The sequence below is a fragment of the Spodoptera frugiperda genome, chromosome 12 (assembly GCF_023101765.2).
Source record: "Spodoptera frugiperda isolate SF20-4 chromosome 12, AGI-APGP_CSIRO_Sfru_2.0, whole genome shotgun sequence".
Taxonomy (NCBI): Eukaryota; Metazoa; Arthropoda; class Insecta; order Lepidoptera; family Noctuidae; genus Spodoptera; species Spodoptera frugiperda.
This window is the reverse complement of record NC_064223.1, coordinates 903,078-928,612: the sequence shown is the minus strand read 5'-3', so window position 1 is coordinate 928,612 and position 25,535 is coordinate 903,078. Positions and strand designations below refer to the sequence as shown.

Below are 25,535 nucleotides of genomic sequence, written 5' to 3'. Positions count from 1 at the left end.
TGTTTACCTACTTGTAAAATTAAAGGCGTAAAATTGCATATATATTTTTTGAACAGACGGATCAGCTGATTGTAAGCAATCGCCGCACTCATTGACGCTCGAAACACCAGAATTGTGACAAGTGCGTTGCCGGCCTTTTGGGGGTTAGGAATTTAAAAGTTGTTGGGGAATCGGGGCTTGTAAAGATTGGAAAGCGGGGTAATTGGACCACTGGTACTCTCACTCACACAACGAAACAAAACGCAAGTGTTGTTTAATATCGGTTTTCTGTGAGACCCTGGTATCACTCCGGTCGAGCCGGCCCATTCGTGCCGAAGCATGGCTCTCCCACACTTAAGTATATATGTTATAAAAAAAGCAAATATTTACAAGCGTTCTTACTTTCTACAGTTGGCACTTACACACCTGTAACTTCAGGTCGATAAATTAAAAACATATGGTGACCCTATTCCTATAACATGTGGTTATTTCTGCCATATTCTTAACCAATAAGATTACTTAATTTACAAAGAAAGAAATATTGAAAGTAATCATGAGAACTGTATTATTAATTGTAACTGTATATTATTCATGCACTAAATTCACAGCTGTGGTTAAGTTATGATGACTTTACATTGAATTTACAATATAAATTACATTACAGTCGAATGAATGCGGCAATAAAATCATGCTTTCAATAAAAACAGTTAAAATTATTTTATATCAAGTAGACCATATAAATAAATATAAGACAATAACGAATGACATGGAAACTTAATAAAATATCAATACTTTATCTAAAAAAGTATCCAAGTTACTCTTTAGTATATCAGCTATCTGCCAATATAAATCTCGCCAAAATCGGTCCAGCCATTTCAGATATTAGGTGGAACAAACAAACAGACTGACAGACAAAAATAGTAAAAAATGTTATTTTGATGTTATTATGTATCTAAAAAAAGGTTTTTCCAATATTAAAAAAAGACACTCCAATCTTATTTATTAGTCTAGACTAGAATGAACTTTTCCTTATATTGCTATAAAGAATTATGTATTATCTAATTTTAAAAAGCTTCTTTATAATATTTAATAATGATTCTCAAAATGCAAATTATTCAATAGGACTTTTTGTGACTGTTAAGATATGATTAATGAATGTAAAGGAAATGTAACAAAAAATGACACATAGGTAACCGGTGTCAAGTTTGCTTTACATGACGATGTAGGTACGTAATTATAAATAGCGTAGTCATTATTGCACATGATCTGTACACTTAGTACGAGTTTGCTTTACGTTTATTAATCAATACGAGAGCACGTTCGGTCCTCTGATTGGCCGGCGCGAATGAACCAACCAATCAGAGCGCCGAAACTCGTTAAACGTAAAATAAACTCGTACTACGGCCTCAGATCAAAAGATACCTACTATAACATATCTTATTATTGGGTTCATAAAGTTTTCAGTTGTCAGAAGGCGATGAGATGACTGTAGTGTTTAGAAGTTGTTAATGTATACTGATTTGCAAATCCAACAGGCATTGAGCAAATGTGGTGATTGAATGCTCAAACCGAAGTGAAGTGTTTGAGAAGAGCCCTTTGGTTAGTAGTGGCCACTTATAGGCTGTGGATATTTTGTGATCTGCGTATTGTAATTTGTTGTTGTTTATCGTAGTACTTTATTGTTAGGTTTGGCTTCCAAAAGTTGATAACGCACTTGTAATTCCTCTAGTGTTACTTGTGTTCATAGGTGGCGCTAATCCCTTGTTACCATCAGGCGATCAATTTGCTCGTTTGTCCGATTCAATAAATATTTTATACAATAAATAAACCTCCATCTAGTTCGAGATAATTGTAACCATCAACTATTACAGCCTGAAGCTAAAATTATTCTTCTTATAGTTAAACAGAAATTAACCGGTCCATTTTTATTTTTACAGATTATCGAACACACCTCTTAAATGCCGCCCTCGACCGGGGCCCGTTGCAGAGACGTCGAATAAACGAGGTGAGTACAAAAATAGTTTGGTATCTTACATCTTTACTAGGTCGGCATAATAAATAAGTAAACTTTGTGTTTATTAAAGAAGATAATATAAAAATAGAGAACTATTTTAAATGCTTCTTATGCACTAATAATAGACAGTGAACGAAACTGCATTGCACAACAATATTGAGCTAATTATGTAATTGAAAGATTTATTAATTATTGCATGAAATTGTAATTACACTAATGGGAGCTAATGCAACACTAGCGCCAACGGATCTGTGCAGAAATAAAAACTGCAATAATTTGATATTAAGGAAAACCGAATGAAAAGGTCAAATCTATTTATTAGTAAATACCTGTAGTCCTGTAGATATAATAAAAGACTCTACGAGGAAAATGTTTTTATCAATATATGCAGTTTTTGTTATATTATTATTGCACTTTACTCACGACTCTATCTGAATTGAAACCTTACTTGGCGAGCGCAGAAACCGTAATTCAAACTTTTATAAAGATAGCGAATATTGAACAAAATCATAAAAGAAACTTATTGAAATCTTGAAGCAATAAAAATAAATATTTCGCTGATAAACATATTTTTGCTTCTCTATTGCGGCCAATAAAACCGCGGGGTATCGCAGTGGAGATTGTCATCGCTATGCACTTTACAAAACAAATGTATCATGTCCAAAAATACGTTCAACTATAACCTTTATTATAATCAGCTTAAAGGCTAAATCAAACCTTCTTAATAAGCGAATAAAACGAATTCAAGTGGACCAGAGACAATATAGAATAAGCGGCCATGTTGCTTGTCTATGGATAGAGATTTATGGCGCGAGTGCAGCTGTAATTTCGCAATCTTTATATTTTTCCGATTGTCGCTTTTGCTATTTTTACGACGGGCGATGTCAGATATTATTATCCATGGTAGTTTTATACTTCAGAATTGTTTTATGGGCCGACAAATATATAATTTATCGATAGCAGAGAGAGATTCAATGGCGGTGTCGTTCGTTGTTGAGAAATCTTTTTACCTTCGTGGCATGGGTCTAGGGATCGTGAAAAAAGGACATACAAACTACAAACATCTATTTCTTTCGTCATTTTCTTTGTTTTATCAAACGCGTGAAAATATGCTGTATGTTAGTGCAGACATACTTATAATATTTCCACAGCTGACTGTCCTTTAAAACATTTTTTTCCCGCAAACGTCGGAGCGTGCCGGATTGCGGGTAAAAAATATAATAATCACATGCAATTCAAGTGCGGCCGCGTAAACTAAGTTTTTGTTCATCTCTAGATTTAATAGTGCAAAAATTGTAAGTATTTTAATAACGATAAAATATGTAAGACATGTGGTAAAAAATGTGCATTTTATTTTAATCGCCCGCTCTATGTAGGACTGTGGTGACTGCGGTTTGAAGAGCGAAGTGAAGAAAGTGTTCCATTTTGAAAATATTTTTATTTTTTTAAAATACTTTTTAAGCAGAGCAAGAGTTTTTTGAAGACAGTTGGATAAGTTCGACCTACTATTTACAAAATTCGAAATTTCGTGAAATTTTCTTTACGATTCTTGGGTCTTTCAAATAGTATTAAAAAATAGTAGTAGCTAGTGGAATTTTGATTAGTGGAGTTTCTCATTTGGTACATTGTTATAATGCTCGGTGATAATAACATGATAATGTAATAAACATACGATTGATTTAGTTATTTAATAATCTTAGAACTTTGAACATTTATGTTGTGTTTCATTTAATAAAATATTTTATTTTTAACAAACAAAACAACATAAGTATATAACGGTCCGTTTCGTCCTAAGTCATTGATATGCGCCCGCGCGTCACATTGTAACTCTAAAGCTTGAATGTCAACGACCTAAAAGGCGATATGTCAACGAAACGATTTCAAATTAAGAATTATTTGGAAATAACGATTTATTCGAAATTGGAAGTCTGTGGGCGAGAGTCGGTGTGGACAGACAGTAAAATATTAATTGGAATTAAAATTAAAAACGCTTTATTGGGCAATAGAAGTTTAATTGCTAGTATGTGATTTTGAGTTCAATGAATTGGGTAAAGCATTATTAGATATTTAAAAATTGACAGTACTGAAAGCATAAGGAAAAAAAATACTGCAAAATAATGCACAACAGATAAAATAGGACAAAAAAGATAAAAGCACATATACTACCTACTTATTATACCTAGTCCTACAATCCACAACGATAATTTAAATACCAAAGTCAATGTTAATTATTTTTTACACATGCAACACTCGCCTTAAAGGTTGCCAGTACAAGCATACTATTTGTTCCACTTAAAGTTCATTATTAAAACAAGTCTACACAAAGATGGTTATGGGTACTGACAGCTCTTGTCTATGGACATTAAAACGCACGCAAACCGCACGCAAAACGCACACAAAACGCATGTACAACAGTAATTACAGTTACTTCACACTTACACGTCGCAGTTGATTATGAAATTACATTTTATTGTTACACCATGGCAGGGTTTTGTGCAGAAGGACCATTTTCATTTTCACAACAAAGACCGCATCACGGCACGAATGGGCCGGTTCGACCGGAGTGATAGCGCAGCCTCACAGAAAACCGACGTGAAACAACGCTTGTATGAGTGAAGTTAGGAAGTCCAATTACCACTCTCCGATTCCCCAACAACCTTTAATATCCTAACCCCCAAAAGGCAAAACACTTACACTTACACACACAAAATCATCAAATTACTTCTCTCGCCTTGAGCGAGGTAAGAGGGAGTGTCAGATTCTTACTGACTAAAAACCACCCAGTTTCTACCGGAGCCCCGGTAAACTCGCTAGGTAGTCCGCAGCTCCGGATAATTTCACTGCATAGGTAGAGATCTCGATGGTATACGGACCTTCTGCACATTTCCACGCCATACCATCGTAGCTCCGAAGAGCCCGTGAGTGCCGCTGGCCATAATTATCGTTGCACATCATATATTTTTTTTATTCACTGTCAAACGCTAAATGTGCGGCATTCTTTAATGCAAGCAAAACACGAGGTTATTATTGTATTGCTCCATGTTCGGACACCCTGTGACGTGTCGTTAGTAGCAATTATTGTGATTTAAAAACATGCAAGCGATATTATTGGTCGGCTGGTTTGCGGCCATGATTGATGTCTGACGCTTTTTTTTGAAGGACACAGGATGTTGTTTTTTGGTTTATTTCATGTTTTGTTCTTTTTAGTGTTTGTTTGTTCTGTTGGAGTCTGGATATGTTCTTGCGCTTTTTAAGAATACTATAAAATATGAGATAGCTATAAATGAGAAAGAATATATAAATTGCAGCTGTTCATTTGTGGATACTGGAAAGAGGAACATGAAAACAAAAAAAGAGTAAATTTCAATGACAGTCCCACTCTATTTAGGTGTAAAGTTCACATCATAACAAATTAATCAAGCCCAAACACATGTAGTTACTGTTAACCGTTAAAGAGTTCCCTCCAATTCATTAGAAGTCAGTGCTGTTCGATATATCGATGTGAAGATTGCTTCATTTATTAGCTTTCACGAGTACATGTGACTATCACAGTCGATAGACGATAATGCTTGAGAAAATTACTTCGAATTTTCATTTGCATTGTGGACAGATGACTTTTCCAAGAAAAATCTTAGTAGAAATTGCCCTATCACACTTGTAAAGCAGAAAAGGTTTAGCAGACTACACAAATATTTGGTTTATAAGGTGATAAGCAAATCCAAGCGAGTTGAGTACAGTAAATTGAAAATTCTTTTAGAAAATCTCGTAGGAATTCTGAAGAAATACAAAAATTATGCAGTTCTTCTCCACTGGTTTACTCCAGATATTCACACCCAAAAGCCGATATTATACAAAAATTAAAACCTCATTTTTGCCACAATGACATAACAAGGCAGTGTTGCCTCATCAAAAACTAGTTCCGTTAAAATATTTACATAACCTCACCCGGCCGGAGATGGCAAGCGAATTAGCATGTATATATATATACAGGTATATATATATATATGTATACAGGTTTCATGCATTTCCATACACGACCAGTAGTATGTGTGAGAGACACGCATAGTGTTAGACTAGTTAGCTAAAACTGGATTCTCTTGGACATAAATTAATGAGAGCAAAAAATTGTCTGCTATTAATACAGATGGGAGTCTGGGATTGCTTGAGTTAACTTAATATTAATACTCTACTGGCAGTGGTTTTAGGTATTATCAATGACTAGCTTTTGCTTGTGACTTCAAAAAAATAGAAGTGTTCATGTTATTTGATATAATTTTAAAGGATCCACGGTTCCCAAGTTGACAAAATAATTTAAGGTTGTTTATACTGAGTTTGTAATAGTATGTTTTTGATAGTTTAGCGCGCAACGTGTTGCGAGTTCGGTTGCGCACGAAACAACTCTTTTTGTGATCTACAGATTGTTGATCCAGGTTTGGGTTTCATGTGTACGTGAAATTGTATGTTTGTAAACGCACCCACGACACACGTCAAAATCCTAGTGCCGAACAATGTTTTTTAAAAAGAGAAGAAAGAAAGGTAAAAATATATAGATTTGTAACATATTTGGTGAAAATTGTATCATCCGACATGTGCGTCTTTGTGTTAAGTACATTATTACGTATTCCATCAGAAGAATTTATGTACTCTTTAGTATAAATAACTTTTTCGAAATTATAATCTTGCATAACCAGACCACCGCGTTTCAAATGTAATCTTTAATCTTGTATTTCTGCGTAAAAATGTACAAAAATGTTAAAACCCATGAATTTCTGAGTATCGCCGTAAAGCCGTATCTAGCGGTTAGCATGAAGACCAAACAATTAGCGAGCGGCCAAAGTTTGTTGCACCTATTATCTTTTAGTGGCTAGTTTTTGGGTTCTGCAGGGAATATAAGTGTGGATGAGCCATGCTAAAACCGACGTGAAATAACGTTTGCGTTGTGTTTTATGGAAAGGATGTGTGCTATGGATGGCTTCCTTACTATTAATACATCATATACTCGAGCTGCGCAACTTCCTCGCACAGCTACATAGCTTAGTATCAGTGGAAACGGTCACATAGTTTCATAGCTTAGCTATTATATCTTCGTAGTATAGGTAGCTACATAGCACATCTCTGGTGGAAAACCACCCTCATAGTGTTGTAGACTGTATGTGTAATACACATTACACACCATGGCACTTCCGAAATAACAAACCACACCTAAAAGTACCATATAGATCTATTCCAAAGAAATCGTGATTCACGTGCTATGAGTACCTACATACATACGTGTGTAGTATTTATTACACGTGGTCTGATTCATAGTTTCATATTACTTGTCAACTCGTGCGCCTGCGCCGGTGTCACTCGTTCATGATGAATGCGATGACTCAAAAATGTTAATTGTCAAAGACAATACGATGTTTATTAAAATAATGTGTAATTTGTGATCAATGTGGAGTAATGAAAATAATACAGAGCGATAGATAATTATGAGATTCAAATTACATTAATGTAAAAGTTTAGGATATAATTTGAAGCTCAATGTAACAAACTTATAGTAAATAGATCATAATAATAAATGTTTTTACATGAAAAGATATAACTTTTCCATTAAAAGTTTTTAGTTACGGAACCCGAACCAGTTAAAAAAAATCTTGCTTTACATTTTTTGTGTCGTAACCGGTCAGAATCAATATTTGCTTACGATCCGTTGACTCTACGATTTCGTATGAACGGAAGAAAAAAAAAACTGTAATTTTCTGTGTTCACACGCCAACGTGTGCGCTTGCGCATCGCGCTCGTTGATGTCTTTTGTATGGAGGTTTTGGATGATTGACTTTGTTTAGCCAGATTTGTTTTTATTCAATATTTGTTATTTGGTAGTTGTTCATAATGAAATGTTTTTTATTTCCTGTGATATTATTTATGACTTATGACATATTTATGTAAATAATGCAATTATCCCCCCCACTCCCAATCTTCTCAATCCCCGATTATCCAACAACCCTTACGTCGCGTCGTACGTCGTTACCCTTACTTAACATCTCTGTTGTTTCGGGTGATTGCTTACCATCAGGTGATCCTTCTGCTCGTTTACCGGTTCATAAGTAATTGAATTATCTGAATTACGTAGTAATTGAATAACACAGTTATTACTTAGATAACTTAAATACATTACATACTTTACCTTCATAACATCTAATTTCTAGATTCTAGATGTTATTACGATAACTTCAATATAATTGTAGAATAAAGATTTGACGTGAAGATATTCTACCATTACTTAATGAGGAAGACTTCAATTAGCAAGAAGCGCAAGCATTAACACTACTGCTCGAGTGGGTAGGCAGAGGTGTACATAATGGCATATGTACAATGTAACACCTGCTTTTCAGTTATGCCATAATATGAGGTGCATATAATAGGAGGAGATAAGCCTACTACATACACTGGGTATAATTTCAAACACCGTCCTGTTACTGATAAACCCATAGGGGTTTATCACACAAGGGCACGGACCAAGAGTCCGTGGAGAACAAATGTAAATAAACTTTAAAAAAATCCCCTAATAACACCTTTCCTAACTCGGGAACCGCACCCAAAATCTCTTATTCAGCAGTCATACCTACTCTCATCTAACGAGGCAGTAGCCTTCCAATATTACACTATACATATACACAAGTAGGTACTACAGATAGACCCACATAACACTTGTATTGTAACAAATGGATGGGTGCGCGGCCTTGTCACAGCAACCTTCGAGCCAAGTGCGCCGGCGCAGCGTGGGCGTGGCTCCAAGAAAATGGCGCATTGATTGGGTTTTAATTTTTGTTTAGTATTATTGGGGCTAGTTTATTAAATTAGAGTTATTCGCGCTTTCACTGATTCAACATACAACATGATCACAAGGAGGGTTTGGTTTTGATTCATGTTGTGTGCTATAGGTTTTTGAAGAACTTTTCAAAGTGTGAGGGTTCCAGGCTCCGGGGTTGGTCTATTTAGAGGATCCAGTGCCCTTTTATAAGGGTTGATAGTACCTTTTTGTTTGAGGGGGAACATCATCTAATGACTTCTCTCGGCTTAAGTGAGGCGAGAGGGAATGTCAGATCTAAAACTGACTAAAACCACCCCGTTCCTACTCCTGCTTTTCGATGCGGAGCCTCAGTAACCCGCTAGGTAGTCCGCAACTCCAGGTCATTGATGTTAGCTACCAGGATGATTTTAGAGTTTTAGGGAAGTAATAAAAAATAAACGAATATAGTACCTTCTCTTTTTTTAAATCGATAAAAATGTCACATGTCCTACTAGGCATTAGTCTTTCTCTAAAAGACCTAGGCCACAGAATACTACCTAGGCGCCTTTTAAAGGTTTCGCTCCGTCATAAAAAAGGATCTGAATGAAAATAATGTCTTTGTCTACATACCACCCACTAACACTAGAAGGCTGTATCAAGGTTGCATGACTTGCGTATGCGCATGACTTGATGACAATGTAATCAGTTGCGTAATTAGAATGTAATTATTTTACTATTAATTATTGTATGTTGTATTACGTGTAGGTATTTCTTTTGTGTTGTATTGTATTGTATGGGTGTTGTATTGAAATTAGATATTTATGTTTTTTTTAGTAATTAATTTTGGTTTGTTTAGTTCTGTTTTGATGTTAATGTTGTTTATGTTTGAAAAATACAATCATAAGTCTTAACCGCATTGTACATATCTTTTTTAATATTTTTCCAAATCTAAATTTATATCTATATAAATCAGTCGCTGTTTGTTAGCATCAATAAAACTCGACAACGGTTTGACCGATTTGGCCAATATTTGTCATTAATTATTAGTGGAAGTCCAGGGAATGTTTAAAAGCCGAGAAAAAATGTTTGAGATAATACGAAGTTTGTCGGGTCAGCTAGTATGAAATAAAATAATTTTGTAAACTATATAATTTTATTAAAACTTTATGAGGGATTACGTTACGAAAAGCTTATAGCAGTGTAAATATATTCTTGGGATGTATGTATGTTTCTCTCTATGATGTCAAGCTGTTTAATCTAACCTAGCTTGTACGAAGGCTACTGATGTACTCACTGCTATTAAGTGTCATCATCAACGATGAAGTCATGTGTCAGTCATCTTGTCTACATCCTCATTTAATCATAATAAGGTTTATAATTTTATACATAATAATAAAAAAAACCAATGTCGGATTTGTAAGCCAAGCGTATGGGTAGGCACCCACCGGAGGTGTGCTATGCTAAGAAGATAAGCTAAGCTGTGAAACTATGTGACCGTTTCCACTGACACTAAGCTATGTAGCTGTGCGACGAGGATGTGCAGCTCGAGTATGCAATGTATCGATACTAGGGAATCCATCCATAGCACGTATCTTTTTATGTAAAAACATAGCTCAGCTATGTTTTTATATAAAAAGATGAAAGCTGAGAGAAAATCATCCAACGGAATCCCGTGGGATGATTTTTTTTTGAAAAAAGCACATTTAATGTATTTGCTACAAGAACTAAAATTAAATGCCTTAACGCTAATGTTCTTCGAATAGTATTTAAAGTTTTCTGTTTATAACGTCATCAATGACTCAGTTTCCGGCGAGGATGTGTTTGCACGGTCCGTGGGTTCGAGTCTGGCCTTGGTATTGTGAATTTAAACAATCTTCGCTTTTTTGTTTACTTTGTGCAGGTTCGAAGATTTTAAATTGTTGGAAAATATCGCTGTGTGCTGTAAATATTGGATGTCTGTCTGTAATATGTATTTTTGTTAAACTGCAAAACTTGGTAAGCGGTTTGGTAGGTAGATAATGTCTAAAATTTTACAATTATGAATTTTCAGTGTAATTAATGTTAAGAACAATTTTATATGTGTAGGTTAGTAATCACGTATTAATTCTCTCATCCTTTTCTCACATTTACTAAACCATGGCTGAAAACTTTTAAAGGAATCAAATAACATTGAATTTGATTCGTTAGTTCAATTTTCTACCATAAAAGTTTAAGTCCATAGGGTTCAAGATCGTATAACACTAATTTCCATCAACACAGTGGTCGGTACTTCACCAACGAACTACTATGTACAATTATTATTCATCCAACTTGTATAACAGCGGTAGTATAAAGTAGTCGTATGTATGGTAGTATTGACATAGCTTCTTGAAGGACCACTAGAAGCTTATGTCATCATGTCTCGTTGTCATTATAATTTACTCTACCGTATGCTTAGAAATCTTGTTTGTACTTTTAAAGTGGAGTAGTTGTGTATGTTACTGGGCTTTAGTAAAATATAGTTTGTAGCTACTCAAATTCCTTAGTGATGTGTGTCTCATGTCCGTAAAAACCAACATATTATAGTTAAGTGGTAACTTAAGTTAAGGATTTTCAGTCTCAACCTTAATGAACAGGTTAAATATCTATTTGAATTCTCAGAGAATTAAGCACGCAACGCATCTGCAACTTCTTTGTTGCGGTTGTTAATGTGTTAATGTGTTTTCTGACGGATGGGTTTTATATTTTAGTAGCTTCAGATAAAAGTATCCTATCACCCAAGTCTATATACCAAACATAAAAATCCATTCAGTAGTTTCAGCGTGATTGATGGACAAACATCCAAATAAACAAAATTCACATTTACAATATTTATAATGTGATAGTGTGATAGTGTGATATAAAATCAAGGCTAATAATACACATTCAAATACCTAGTCTTGACTAGTCTAGTCTAGTGAATTACTAGCTTAGGCAACCAACCTTGCAGTCAAAACTCCTTAGAGAACATGTCTGTATACAAATACAATGTGATAGGCGTGGGACTTCTAACCCGTTAAGGCTGTAAGTACTACATCTAATTTTATCGACAAAAAAAATAATATGGGTGGTTGAACCCCTAATTGAAAAAATTGAAAAATAGTGATTTTATCGGTAAAAATAATTCACAAATGATTTTTTTTCTCATCAAAACATCATCAAACATATGAAAAAAGTATTGAATTAGTTAGCCAAGGTTATTAGCTACCGTTTGTCGTTTATTTTTTGTTTCTACGACGCATACAACCTTTGATATCAAAAAAAGTAAAAATAATATTAAAATAGCCATAACTTTTAGGGGGAGGGGATTCGACCCCTTCGACTCCCGACTTTTGTCGATAAAATTAGATGTAGAACTCAGCCTTAACGGGTTAGAAGTCTCAGCCCTATCACATTGTATATACCAAAAACAGTAAATAAAGAAGTGAGTCCTCCATTGAAGCTTGTTTACTCGGCTGCGCGACGGAGGTGCCCGTGCGATGAATGTTAAGCAGCTCGTATTAATGTGCTGATGCAGGTTTACGTGCGACACGGTGTTAGAGGAGGTGACGGCTTCTGAGACGGTCAAATAAGTAGTCAGACTACTGTAATGTGAAGGATTTAGAATTAAGACTTTGTTGATTTTATTCTTTTTTTATAATATTTGATGGGTCGACGTCTGGCCACTGTCTCGCCTGGTGGTAAGCAATGATGCGGCCTACGATACCGCACGTCTGCACGTAAGCAACCTATTCATTCAGGCCTTGAAGAGACCCATCAGGAAACACAGACTCCGGTAAAGAATTACACTCTCTAGTAGTTCACACAAGGATGGATTTACTGCGCAGAATTTACCGGGTAGATGACTTTTTTGCCATCACACGAGTTGCATCCCTTAGGTAGCGAGTGTGAGGCAGTGCCAATGGCAACTCCCTTCTGGTCAACGTGTCCAATAGAGCGGACGGATTAATATGTATTGGAGTATGGCAAAATATATTGGAGTATGACGCAGGTGTATCCCTCTAACCGAGCCCTCAAATAATGTTTGTTTTGATTATCATGGTGACTATTAAGAATGTGATAGAAGCTATAGTATGATAATATAATGTCGTTACTTAAAATCTAGTGAAACGGGTTATTATTAGAAGATATTCTTTAGCTGTTTCTTATTATAATAATAAAACTTAGGTGCCATCTTGTTTTTGTATCGTTATAAAGATTAGCATAAGGTCAAGTAGCTTTTTAGTAAAAATAATTAATTGCTTAGAATACCTGAGCTATGACATTTGGAGGAGTGTGTCGGTGTTTTGGTAAATTAACGACTGTTTGACATTTTAATTTTTAAGGGAAAATAACAACATTGTATAAATAACAAAATAATAATTGGCCACATCTTCGCTTCGCCGTTCGCCAGTAAGCGGTTGGTGGCCAAACGCAGACTTATAAAATATCGAAAAAGCACATTTTCGTAATTTAGATTATACATATCAATAAATATATTTTTTATGAAAATATTCGCTTTTGATTACTTTGGAAACTGTGGGCAAGTGACACAAGTAGTAATTAAATAGCAGATGGATTTATTTGTAGTAAGCTATGTGTTGTAAGAGTCCAAAGTCTAATATGCAAGAAAAATTGAGCGACTAAATTTCTAAAGAAATTGAAGTTTTATACCTAATACATCAAACATAACGGTACTCAAAAATGTCAATTAACTAAAAATTACATGGGTGACATGAGGGTGTACATTAATTAAAATTATAAAGAAAAGCTTTATTGTCATTGATGGAGTCTTCATTATGAGCAGCGTGCGCAGATGCGGTAGTCATTATAAAAATACTCAAAAATGTTCACCAAACCATGTACCACATGGCAATTCCCACACAGGAGCAACACAAACACGTACAAACACACATTTCCCAATAATTCCAAAACTACTCAGCCACAACTGTACACAGAACAAAGCGTGCATTACTGCGCGCCGTCACGCGCATGCGCGAGCTGGATGCGTTAGCGCACATTTCCTAGAAGGCTGCGCACGCGGCGACAACCGGCCAGTTCCTCAAATTGCGTTATGTTCGATGGACATTATATATGACAGTCTTACATCGTACTGGCTATTGGACATTACGACATTTGATGACATCCCACTGCTTAATGATTGAATGCTACTTGAGAAGTTTGGAACACAATGCATGACTTCCCGTCTTGTCAATGGCTTTTGATTTCTAGTGAAAAATGTTGAGACAATTTTGGTTTAAATGAGTGTACATTGTATGGCGGCATTACGTGTCGTAATGAATGTGCACCTCTGCCTATCCCTTCGGGGATAAAAGGCGTAACGTTGCAATTTTGGTTGACTCCGTCTTGGATTTAGGCAAAGTTTAGAAGGATTGTACTTTTGATATCAGTATTGCAGTCTCCAAAAAGTTTGGCTAAACATCCCTATTTAGCTATACTTTGGAATGAGCACCTAGCTTCACTGACGGATGGACTGACAGACTATTATTTATTTCTTTATTCGTTGTTGAAATGGAATTGGATTTTTTCCAAAATATGGACACGTCCACTTCTCTGTCCACATGAATCCAATCACCATAGATCAAAGCTTAGAATAATAATGACTATAGACTATAGACGCTTAAGGTCCAAGCTCATTTTCTTTCAGAACTCATTATTCAACAAATAATCGTTAAACCTTTTAACAAAAGCTATACAATTAAAAGCTTTTTGTGGTACCACAGTCTTGTTTTATTGGCAGGAAAATAAAACAAAATGGATGTCAAGTTTCCATTACCTTGGAAGACAATATGCTAGGTTTTACCTACTTTTATATAGGGGCTTGTCTTAGCCTTTGTAGAATTTATAATAATAATCTTCAATCATTCCTGATTATTGTAGGTATTACAACAACGCGTTCGTTTCGCGCAATTCCTAACCCCCCAAAAGATCGGCAATGAATTTGTAACGCCTCTGGTGTCCATGGGTGGCAGCGGTTGCTTACCATCAGGTTGATCCGTAACATTGTTTACCGGCTTATACAATAAAAAAGACTCTTCATCAAATCCACATTTTCGATCTTGTAGTGATATCGGGGTTATATTACTTCCTCAAAAGTAAATAATCCAACACGGTGAAATTATTTTACAAATCGGTACAGCTTTTACGTTTGAAGTTAACTTTTGAAATGAAAGAATGACATATAGATGCTTTTAATCTTTTTCTGCTTTTTGTTTTAGAAACAAAACTCTAGTCCTCATCTAGATGTTAATCAACTTTAGCCCTTGAGATCACTTCGACATCTTTAGTTCCAATAGCCGCCATATTCTTTTGTTTTTATGGGCAAACGTGTCCATGAATTTAGATGGGAATGGCCGACAAAGCGTTTTTTGAATTTGTAATTAGAACTTTTTCTTTTTTTTTTTTTTCAACAACTCAAGTTATGAGTATTGGTTTGAGATTTTTGTTATTTTTTTTTTCTAATTGGGTTACGTGCGATGATAGATAATAATCAATTCGAAGATAATACAGGAGCTAACAGGAGTCAATGAAGTTTGGTTTTTTTTTGTGTCAAAGGCAAGAATATTTATATCTGAACATTTTAGTTATAGAATTCTATAAAGTATTTCTTTTTTCATCCTTTTCTTTCTTTTAATGTTTGTACCCGATACAAAGTGCGTATTTAATGCTAAAATCATTTCTATTACTGGCATTTACTATCCATGTAAATCAGACCACTCTCCGTCGTGTTAATTTAATACAAATCAAATCACTTTAATGCATCCATAGTGTACAGTGTGATCTACAATTTTAATACAGTAATATGTTCCAACTATGGGGTCTTTTGAGTACCGCAAAAGTACTTAATCTACTTACACAATATTGATAAGATTGTTTTCAACAGAAAACGACATTACAAATCTCAAAGATTTTTACCTTTCTTAAAGTTATCATTCACATCCACATTTAAAACGGTCACACTTAAAGAGCGTTTTGTTAACAACTAAGCAGCGATTTAATGTGTTCACATGAATTTAACTGTACCACAGTCGTAATGGCTGACGTTGGTCTCATGATAGCTTGAACCGGTGCCTCGGCGACATGTGCTGAGTTTATTGGACCACTTACATATTATATTATGCCAGTGGAAGTCGAGTGAGAAATGTAATTTAAAGAAATTCATTGACTGTCGACAGAAAACTCTTGAAAGCTACCAATCAACCAACATTGGAATAATTTTGTCAGTATAGTCTTTTTAAATTTTATCCTTCGTCGCAAAACGAATTTCGTAGGTTTCGTGGTGCATTCTCAGATGTATAGTTTTACATACAGACTTGGGTCTATATATAAAACATCAGATTGTGGAACACACAAAGATTCGTACATAGTCGGGGTCGGATCTGTGACACGTTACGTTGAGCAGCCAGTCATTCAGCTACTGCGGCAAACGGACATTAAAAACTATTATTAGTTCTACAATAATTATGGAATCTTAGTACTAAGAAATTTATCTCTTTTAATAGGTTGTCTACCAATTTCTCACCTGTAAAACGGACAATGGAAATACCTAGGAAAGAATGTATTCAGTAAAGTCATCATTACTTGTGAGACACAAGTGTTGATGACTAACTTCTGTGGTATATTGGCAGCGATTGTCTCCATCCGTACGTCGCATACAAGGAATAGTAATGTCACCTGTGACGAGTGCGTGAGTCAGATTCACGCATAACAATGTAGTGTACTTGCTGATCCATTCGATAAGTAATTACTTACTTAAATGAGTAAAAATAACTACTTAAGTCAATGATTGTTAACAAAATATTAAATGTTTGTATATAACCTTCATGGTACATACCTACCACCATTTTCAAAAGACTGGCAACAACAAACAGTTCCATAAAAAAAGAACAAACGTCACGACTTTGACAGTTGCATTCAAATTTCGATCACGGCGTTCTTTTTTCCAACCTGCCAGTAGCTTTTTATTCATCTGTCAAACCGTACCTAATGCCGTTACATAAAAAAAATAACAATCGTAATTCTCAATCGGTTAATCCGCATTATTTTCTAGTAAGTGGTTGGCAAAAAGTTTTAAACCGTTATCAAAACAATGCGCGGGCCGTCATCGTCAGCGGGGTCTTATTGCCCCCGTTAGAAGTAACCCTTTGTATGCAGATGTGATGACAGGGGTACAATGGTATCGAATTAAACATTCGTTCACAAACGCCTACTGGTGTTATGGAGAATGCTCCACTACTTTTTTCTTTGGAGAAAAAAGTTTGACATGTGTTTTGATGTTTTTTATTTTCGTTTGAGATCTAATACAAAGCTGTTTTGGTTGTTAATTTATTTTGGGATAAGTTTTATAGACAATTTTTATCAGAATATACACGACATAAGATTACAATGTTTTTCTTTTTGTTACAGTAACAAGCCGACAATGTGACGGATTGTGGCAGTTTCCCGCCGAAAACTGATCGTCGACCATTTTGAATATTTCGAAGACAAGTGTTGCCAGGTGAGATAAAACTAAAATAGCCTAGTAATTAATCAAAAGTAATTACAGTCAATAGAATTTAAATAGCGTTAAATACCGTATTATTCTAAGTACTTCAGCTTAATTGCACCTTCGCTTTCAATCAGACTTAAGTTGTGGTAGAGGTGTAGGCAAAAAACAGGACCAGACATTTTTCCTACGTCTATAAAAGGGGGATAATCGTTTAGTATGCAGCTAATGTTGCCATTTCCTTTAATTACGGACATAATGCGGTCAGGGTGCGTTCTACGTGAGAATTCGCGTCTTCTTCAACAAATTACTTGGATTGAACGCCTGTTAGATTTATTGGTTGGTCACCAATGTGTTTTTATGGTTTGATGGTTTAGAAAATGGCTGGGTTTTGCAGTAAGACGTATCGGCAATCCTTTTAATTTTTTTGGACCTACGTGGTATGTGTAATTGTGTATGGGATGTTTCTTTACTATATTTTTATATTGTGATGATCTTTTCTTCTCCTTTAATAATTTCTTCTGATTTCGTTGCGGTACCCAAAATTTCTGTGTCCTGATGTTTTAATGATTGTATCTATTGTAGATCCTGGTTTACAGGAGTTGCAGCGGTTTAGTTTGAGGTAGTGGTTGGTATGTCCCAATAAACAAATACTTTGATGAATTATCTCGCGATAACTGGGTTTAAAACCAATTTCTTCAAAGTACACAAATCACTGTCTTCAAAAGTTGATTAAAGAAATTCTCTCCACATTTAAAAAAAATAGCAACATTTTCGTACCATAACTTAAAACTTACTGGCAACCGAACAAAAATAGAGTCGTGTGCGATATAAAATATATGTCCTATAGTCTAGGATTTATTGTGACAATGTAGCAACTAACAATACTCTTCCTCGTCCAGCTTTTGTTCAGGATTTCTCGGGAACTATTGTTAAAAGGTACTTATAATGAATTCTCTGTGGATAGAAATGGCGAATGAATTTAAATTATTATTGTTGCTGCGTTTGGTACACTGTTTTCCGGTAGATGTTTTGTTTATGGTAGCTTTAGAGGCTAAGGTTATAAATTGATTCTGTATTGTTTATGGTTATTATAATCTTGGTGTTTATTTTGTTAATGGAAGTAATTAAAGATATCTGCAATTTATATACAGACGATAAAATGTCTCAATTAATAACACTCTGCAAACTCGCATCATATCTTTCAAAATCTAGAATTTTCATGATTATGATTCAAAATTTTCGGCCACAGAAACAGAAACCCAGCGCGCTAAAACTACAAAAAGCCTACAAGCTAAAATAGCTACAATATCAAACTATGCCTTTGTCTCCTTACTTCTCCCGCATTGTAGTTCGGGATAGATATCTGAAATCGGCTCGTTAGCCGCGACACCTCAATAGGCATGCCTCGAAGATGTGCCCAAGATTGTCACGGACTATACATTTAGATCACTGTATAAGGTGTGCCCATTCTGGGCAAACAAAATGCCCGGCCTATCCGGGAATGAATTGTTGCCGAGGACGCGTCCTTATTGGTGGATTTATCTACTAACGAGATGAATTTGCCAATATGGCGGCAGAATCTTTGGAATTAGAAATATGTTAGAGTGTTGCGTTGTTGGGAATAAGGGAATAGGATTTGTGGTATTCAAAATGGATGGAGCTGTAAATAAAGAGAAAGAAAGAAAAATGCATTTATTTAGCATCGACAGAAATACCTACTATTGTTATGCCGAAAATAGTTACCATTCTCCACGTCTTCATTGACATTTTTTAAATATAAATCTGAATAAACTGATAATGAATATGATGATAATATTAAATGTTATGATAGAATTATAAATATTGTGTGAGTGAAGTTATCGGAGGCACCCTCCCCTTCCCATTCTTCCCAATTCCCGCATCCCCCAGAATCCTTAAAGTCCTAACCCCCAAAAGATCGGCAACGCATATGTAACGCTTCTAGTGTTTCGGGTGTTCCTGGGCGGCGGCGATTGCTCACCATCAGGTGACGTCAGCTCGTTTTCCGGATTACAACATAAATAATAGATTTTCCTCCTATTTTGCAACTCTGTACAAAATAAAAACTAAAGGAAAAAGGTTCAGTTAAACCTGCAAACTTGACTACATTATCAAAAATAATAATTATACATAATTACACGTAAACTTGTCAGAGCAGTCAAAAAAGCAAAAGTACGAAGATGAGTGATTGGTCGGCGCATGTTCTTGTTACATAAGTGATTCTCGAGCTGAAAACGATGCCATAAATAATAATTTTGGTTTTTAAAGTTATTTTAAGAGGACGTCCTGATGTTAAGCTGAGTTTAGGATACTGGGAAACGGGTTGGAAAATATTTTGGCGAAGTCTGAATCTAAAAGGTATTTTTTATATAGTAATTCTGTTAATTTAGTATTAGGTTAGTAAATGGCATTAGGTGTAGGGAATAGGAAGCTATTATTCTGTGTAATACTCATATTGAACCATTTTTAGGTTATAATAGACGCGTATTACGTATTGTCAAAATAATTCCTGGTCGTTTTAGGTGAAGACTTGACTAAGTTAACTTTAAACTCCGTATTGTCACGGAATAAAAACATTATAATATTATTATTTTTCATGATTATTGTTCGACGCAAAATCCTGTACACGCAAGTGTGAACAACCCCTTACTCTCACTAAGTGGATGCAAAGCGGTGGACACACTTACGGAATACAAATTATATTCATACCGAGACGTAAAATTGATATTCATCATTATAACCACTATTATTACTGCAACCTGAATCAATTTCAATATTTTCGCAAATAAATCTTGTACAGGACCAAGATAACTGATTTATTATTTGGTTTTTGGAGTAAGTGACCTGACTAATGGTTTTTGCTTGTATTTGTCTTAATTTTATGACCGGGAAAGTTTATTTTACCTTTAAACATTGGCTTTAAATTCTTCAAAATTTAAATCTGTCTGTTTGTTTTTTAACACAAACTACATATCTTTGCATACGCATGGTGCAATGTAACTGTATCTAACATAGTAGTACATAGTACACGGAGCTGCAGACTACCTACCGGGTTTACCGTAAAGCAGGAGAAGAAACGGGGTGGTTTTTAGTCTGTAAGAGTCTGACACTCCTTCTCGCCTCACAAGACGCGGCAGATGTCATTGGATGATTTTCCCCTATTAAAAGAAAATCCTATATAGTACGATGATGAAGCATATTATGATGCCTCTGGTGTAACTTATCTGCGTATACTATTGGTTACAATATATATATATATATATATATATATATATATAACGACGACTGTTTACAATCATTCGGACATTAAACTTGAAATAAAAAGTAAAATTTCCCTTGATAAGTCCCATCTCCAACAATCGGCAGTAAAAGTATTCGCGATACAATCGACATCAGAAACATGTTACGACACTTAAAATATTCCTCTTTTTGTCTCACTCAGGTCTCCTTTCCAAAATGGCTGCACTAATGAAGTGGAAACCTGTCAGGACAGGTCCACCGCCATTGACCTTGGAAACCAAATCTATATACTAATATATAATATACTTATACTTTTTTACTTTTTACTTTTTTAATATAATTGCTGAAGAGTTTGTTTGTTTGAACGCGCTAATCTCCGGAACTGCTGGTCCCATTTTAATAATTCTCTTTGTGTTTGATAGCGCATTTATCGAGGAAGGCTATAGGCTATAAAACATCACGCTATGACCAATAGGAGCCGAGCAGAGCGGGTGAAACCGCGCGGAAGCAGCTAGTATAGAATACATTTTTAAAAGAAAAACATTTTCCTTTTTTAAACTTTGTTGAACATTGATTTTATTATACTTTTATTATATTTGCTGACGTTTGTGGTTTATGATACGAGTATTTAGTCGGTTGGGTGAACGTTGAACTTTTTGTGAAATGACTTTTATCTGTCCTCTACAATATATTTGAGGATATTGAGACATTGATGAAATCATCACACGTTAGCTGCATACCAAACAAAAATAGAATTAGAGAAATCGGTTAACGATTTCGCTAATAGGGTAGATGACTAATTTTTATTTTAATGTCCGTCTTGTAGATTATTTTGCAATATTAGACAAGTATATTTTATTTTCTTACGGAAACAAATATTTTCGAGGATATATTGATTTGAAATATCGCATTACGTCTCTTCTAAGTCCATTTTATACGCAGAAATGACGTATTTGCTCCCATACCTACACTTTAATTCGTTTTGTCTAGGTATTGTTAACTTATACGACAAAATAAAAAAATACGTGTCTAATAATTATAAAATTATAGTTGAGTTGCATGTTGCTCAAACCTTGAAAACTTTAGTTTTTTTTAAAGTCATATATATATAAAAATAGGGAGTCACTACTCAGACAGCGAACGAAACAGCACCTCTCACTCAACCATTACCCACGAACGCATTACACAAAAACCCAATCAATATCAATACATATAATTAAGCAACACGATTCCTGTCCATTCGTTGCTATTTATCTTTGATCTGGAAGGTCGGTAAATAATCTAAATATCATTGAAATTACGACCGATGTCGAAATATGAGGCCGCGCGATTGCATCGGGTTGATAATAAAATGGCGCCCGCCAATTAGCGGTGTTTCGGAAGATACAGGCCGTTTATAAACTTCCGTACATGATTTTGTTACGGTATTGTAATTTGATTAAGGTTGATTTTTTATTGTATTTGAAGTTTATTTATTCTTTTTTTATATATTTTGGTACTTACGTAGGGTATGAGTCGAATTTGTAATGCTATCTTTGATTGGTAATTTTTTTGCTTACTAGTTTACTGGCACATAATACATTTTGTACTAAGTATGTGCTATTTAGATGTCGATATGTAATTACATAAAATGTAGAACAACAATTGTAGCATGAATTCCTTTAGGTACTAAGTCACAGCGAATAACATTTCTTTTAAAACACGTGTGAAACAAACAATACGTGTGTGTTTACTTGCCTTCACTTTAACAAATACTCTCTTGTACAGTTAAAAACGAAAAATATGACCTTATAATTAATTTAAACAATTAATTTATTAAATAATTTATAATATCATTATAATGTGAATAAGCAAAACGGATAAATAAACAGTAATTGACGTCCGAATGTAGGGCGATGCTCGTGCGCAAGGACGAATGCTAGTTTGCGCAGATGTTCGGATAACTTCGGCTGATTTCGTTGTTTGTATTAAATAGCTTGGCACTTATAATTATATAAAATTATTCGATTGAACAGTAGGTAGATTTTTTTTTTACAATATTAGTCGGTAAATGAGCACTCGGTACACCTGATAGTAAGCAATCGACGCCGCCCATATACACCCGAAACTCCAAAGTCGTTACAAATGTACTGACGGCCTTTTGGGGGAGGGGAGTTAGGAATTTGAGAGCTGGTGATTAAGGAGATTAGTAAGGGGGGTAATTGGGCCTCCGTTAAACTTACTCACACAACGCAAGCGTTGTTTCACGTCGGTTTTCTTTGAGGCCGTACTATCACTCCGGTCGAGCCGGCCCATTCGTGCCGAAGCATGGCTCCCCGAAACTTAGATTAAAATATTGCACGAATGATTAAGTTGCTGTCTTATTTTGACACACCAATCACTACAATATCCATCAGTTAGCTTAACAGCAACTTAATCAGAAATTATGAAACCGGTCTTTAATATTTAACACTCAACCACAGAATAAGTGACTAGTGTCTAGAATCTAGTCACTTAAATAACTTGAAGTTAAGCATACCTACTTAATACATAAGTAACAGTTGTGCTACCTTGACATACTACCTACTTGACTTGTTCGCAGTATCTGTATAAATATATCTCAGCTGATCTGATATGCACTTGGTTTGCATGCAACCTGTAGCTGTTTAATATTTTTTAAATGTTAGTTTTACATATGTGCATGTTTGTTACCCAATTACGCTGTAACAGCTGCACGGATTTTGATGAGATTAGGAATTGAGATAGATTAGTCTGCGATAGCATATTGGATTTATTTAATGGAAAATAGTTAGGTAACTAAATAGGAATATGGATGTCTTGTCATGTCATGGGTATTAAATAAAATTTTAGGTTAGTCTTTGGGATAATATCTGAATGATATATTGGTTACTGGTATAAAACCTTTAACCTTAAAAAACTTAGTTCCGTATTTTTTTCTTACGTTTCATTATAAGTAGTGTGTCACACATGCACCTTTCGCTTTTTTTCACAATAAACTATGACATAACCATTGTTTTACTCACACACGTAAATATTTACCGTTACGTGTAGTTAGGCATGTTATAATATTTTAATTGTCAAAGTTTTTATTTTGTCACATTTTGATGTGATACTTCATGTAACAGTTTTCCCGATTGTGTGATTATGGAGATACGACTTTAAATCTAGGTATACAGGTAATATTTTCCTTTGTACTTATGTGGAGGATTGCTATTGTTACGTACGATACACTACCATGCACGATAACAGCTGTAGTTGTAAGTAATATGACAAACGTCATATTATTATTTTTCTTAATGCAAAAAATAATCATCCTTTAGGGAACAGCGAGTAAAGTTCCCTAAGAAAAGGAGGATCCTCCGACCAGGCGAGGTGATCATGCCTGGCGGGCTTTCTGCCCAACTGTTGTTCGTTGGGATTTTCTATCCGTCTTAATTCGCATGTAAACTTCGTATGTGCGATGCAGGATATTTATGACGTCATCCGTTGATTTGCTCGTCGATAGTCTATGTGCGACTACTGTCATCTGTCACTTGTCAGAGTGTCGCCACATCACTCCCCCCAAGACCGGAGGTCGATCCTGTTGAGACGGCTGTCGATGCTTGAGATGAGCGGTGCCAGAGCCAGTGTAGAATATCCCTAGTTCCAGTGAGTCGGAACTGTGCCGCTGAATGCCCAGTGAGTCGGGTGAGCGGTGCAGGGTGATACTTCAGTGAGTCGGAGTAGTGAGGCTCGCAGTGTCCCACGGTGAGTCGGGGAATAGATGCTGCGAGGGTAGGTGCGTAGTGGCTGGCGTCTGCGTTGACGGGAGGAAGACGTCCTCAGACCGTGTGCAGAGTGCTGTGCCTAGACGCTGATGAGGCCGTAGGGAAGAACCAGGCTGCATATCTTCGATGTAGCGTGTGGTGGTCCCTGATGAGGCCGAGGATGCTGGTTGGCTGCGACTTGATTACCGCTCAGCGGAGAAGTGATGGGTGAGGGAGATGGCGATAAGGATGACGGTGCTGATCTGCTCCGTGAAGGTTGGTTTCAATCACGTCGGGGTCACCACTTTAGGGAACAGCGAGTAAAGTTCCCTAAGAAAAGGAGGATCCTCCGACCAGGCGAGGTGATCATGCCTGGCGGGCTTTCTGCCCAACTGTTGTTCGTTGGGATTTTCTATCCGTCTTAATTCGCATGTAAACTTCGTATGTGCGATGCAGGATATTTATGACGTCATCCGTTGATTTGCTCGTCGATAGTCTATGTGCGACTACTGTCATCTGTCACTTGTCAGAGTGTCGCCACAATCCAATTCCAAAGACTTTCCCGTCTTGGGCAAGGCGAGAGGGAGTGCCAGAATCACTGACTAAAAACCACCCCGTTCCTACTCCTTCTTTTCGAGCCAGAGCCCGGTAAACCCGCTAGGTAGTCCGCAGCGCTAGGTCATAATATTTTCCTTGAGTACTTATGTGGATCATGAGCTATTGTTACTTTTTTAGGACACTCTCTGGAAAAATGGGGGTGGTAACCGGTACCAAATGCATTCTATTCTGCTGTCACCTCACGGTATAACTAACTCATGATAAATAACTACTATTACCTCTACATGACTTAATTTTAACATTTACTCAGTCTAATAAATCAGAACCATTTATATCTTCACCTAGACAACCTAAACCCTATCTAGACCTAAATCAGAAAAGAACCGACTGACCTAACATTTGGCAACACCAATCTATCTTAATCCGAACCATTACATAATACCATAAACAAACACGTGAGGACGGCAATACCAACTCGCAAAAAGTGAAAGTTGCCACTACCAAAAAAAGAAATAGAAGACGGTTTAAAAGTTAACTTTATTACTTAGTGATTAAGGATGGGTTTTGATTGGTGGGTGGTGGTATTTAATGTGTGTTAAGTAAGAAGGTTTTGTAAGGCACTTGTCTTCGTCTCATGTATGTAGGATATAAGTATAGCAGGTTTTTAAATTGTCGTTGGTAATGAAAAGGGAACGT

General features: G+C 35.8%; 1 protein-coding gene across 2 annotated transcripts in view; it reads left to right on the top strand.

Moving 5' to 3' along the window:
• Positions 1–25,535, top strand: part of LOC118262504 (uncharacterized) — a 76,990-nt gene that overhangs the window by 24,378 nt on the left and 27,077 nt on the right. For both annotated transcript variants that reach the window (XM_050697585.1, XM_050697584.1), the window contains exons 2-3: positions 1,917–1,984; positions 17,196–17,286. The gene's annotated coding sequence lies outside the window, so the exon portion shown is untranslated. The remainder of the gene's footprint in view (positions 1–1,916; positions 1,985–17,195; positions 17,287–25,535) is intronic.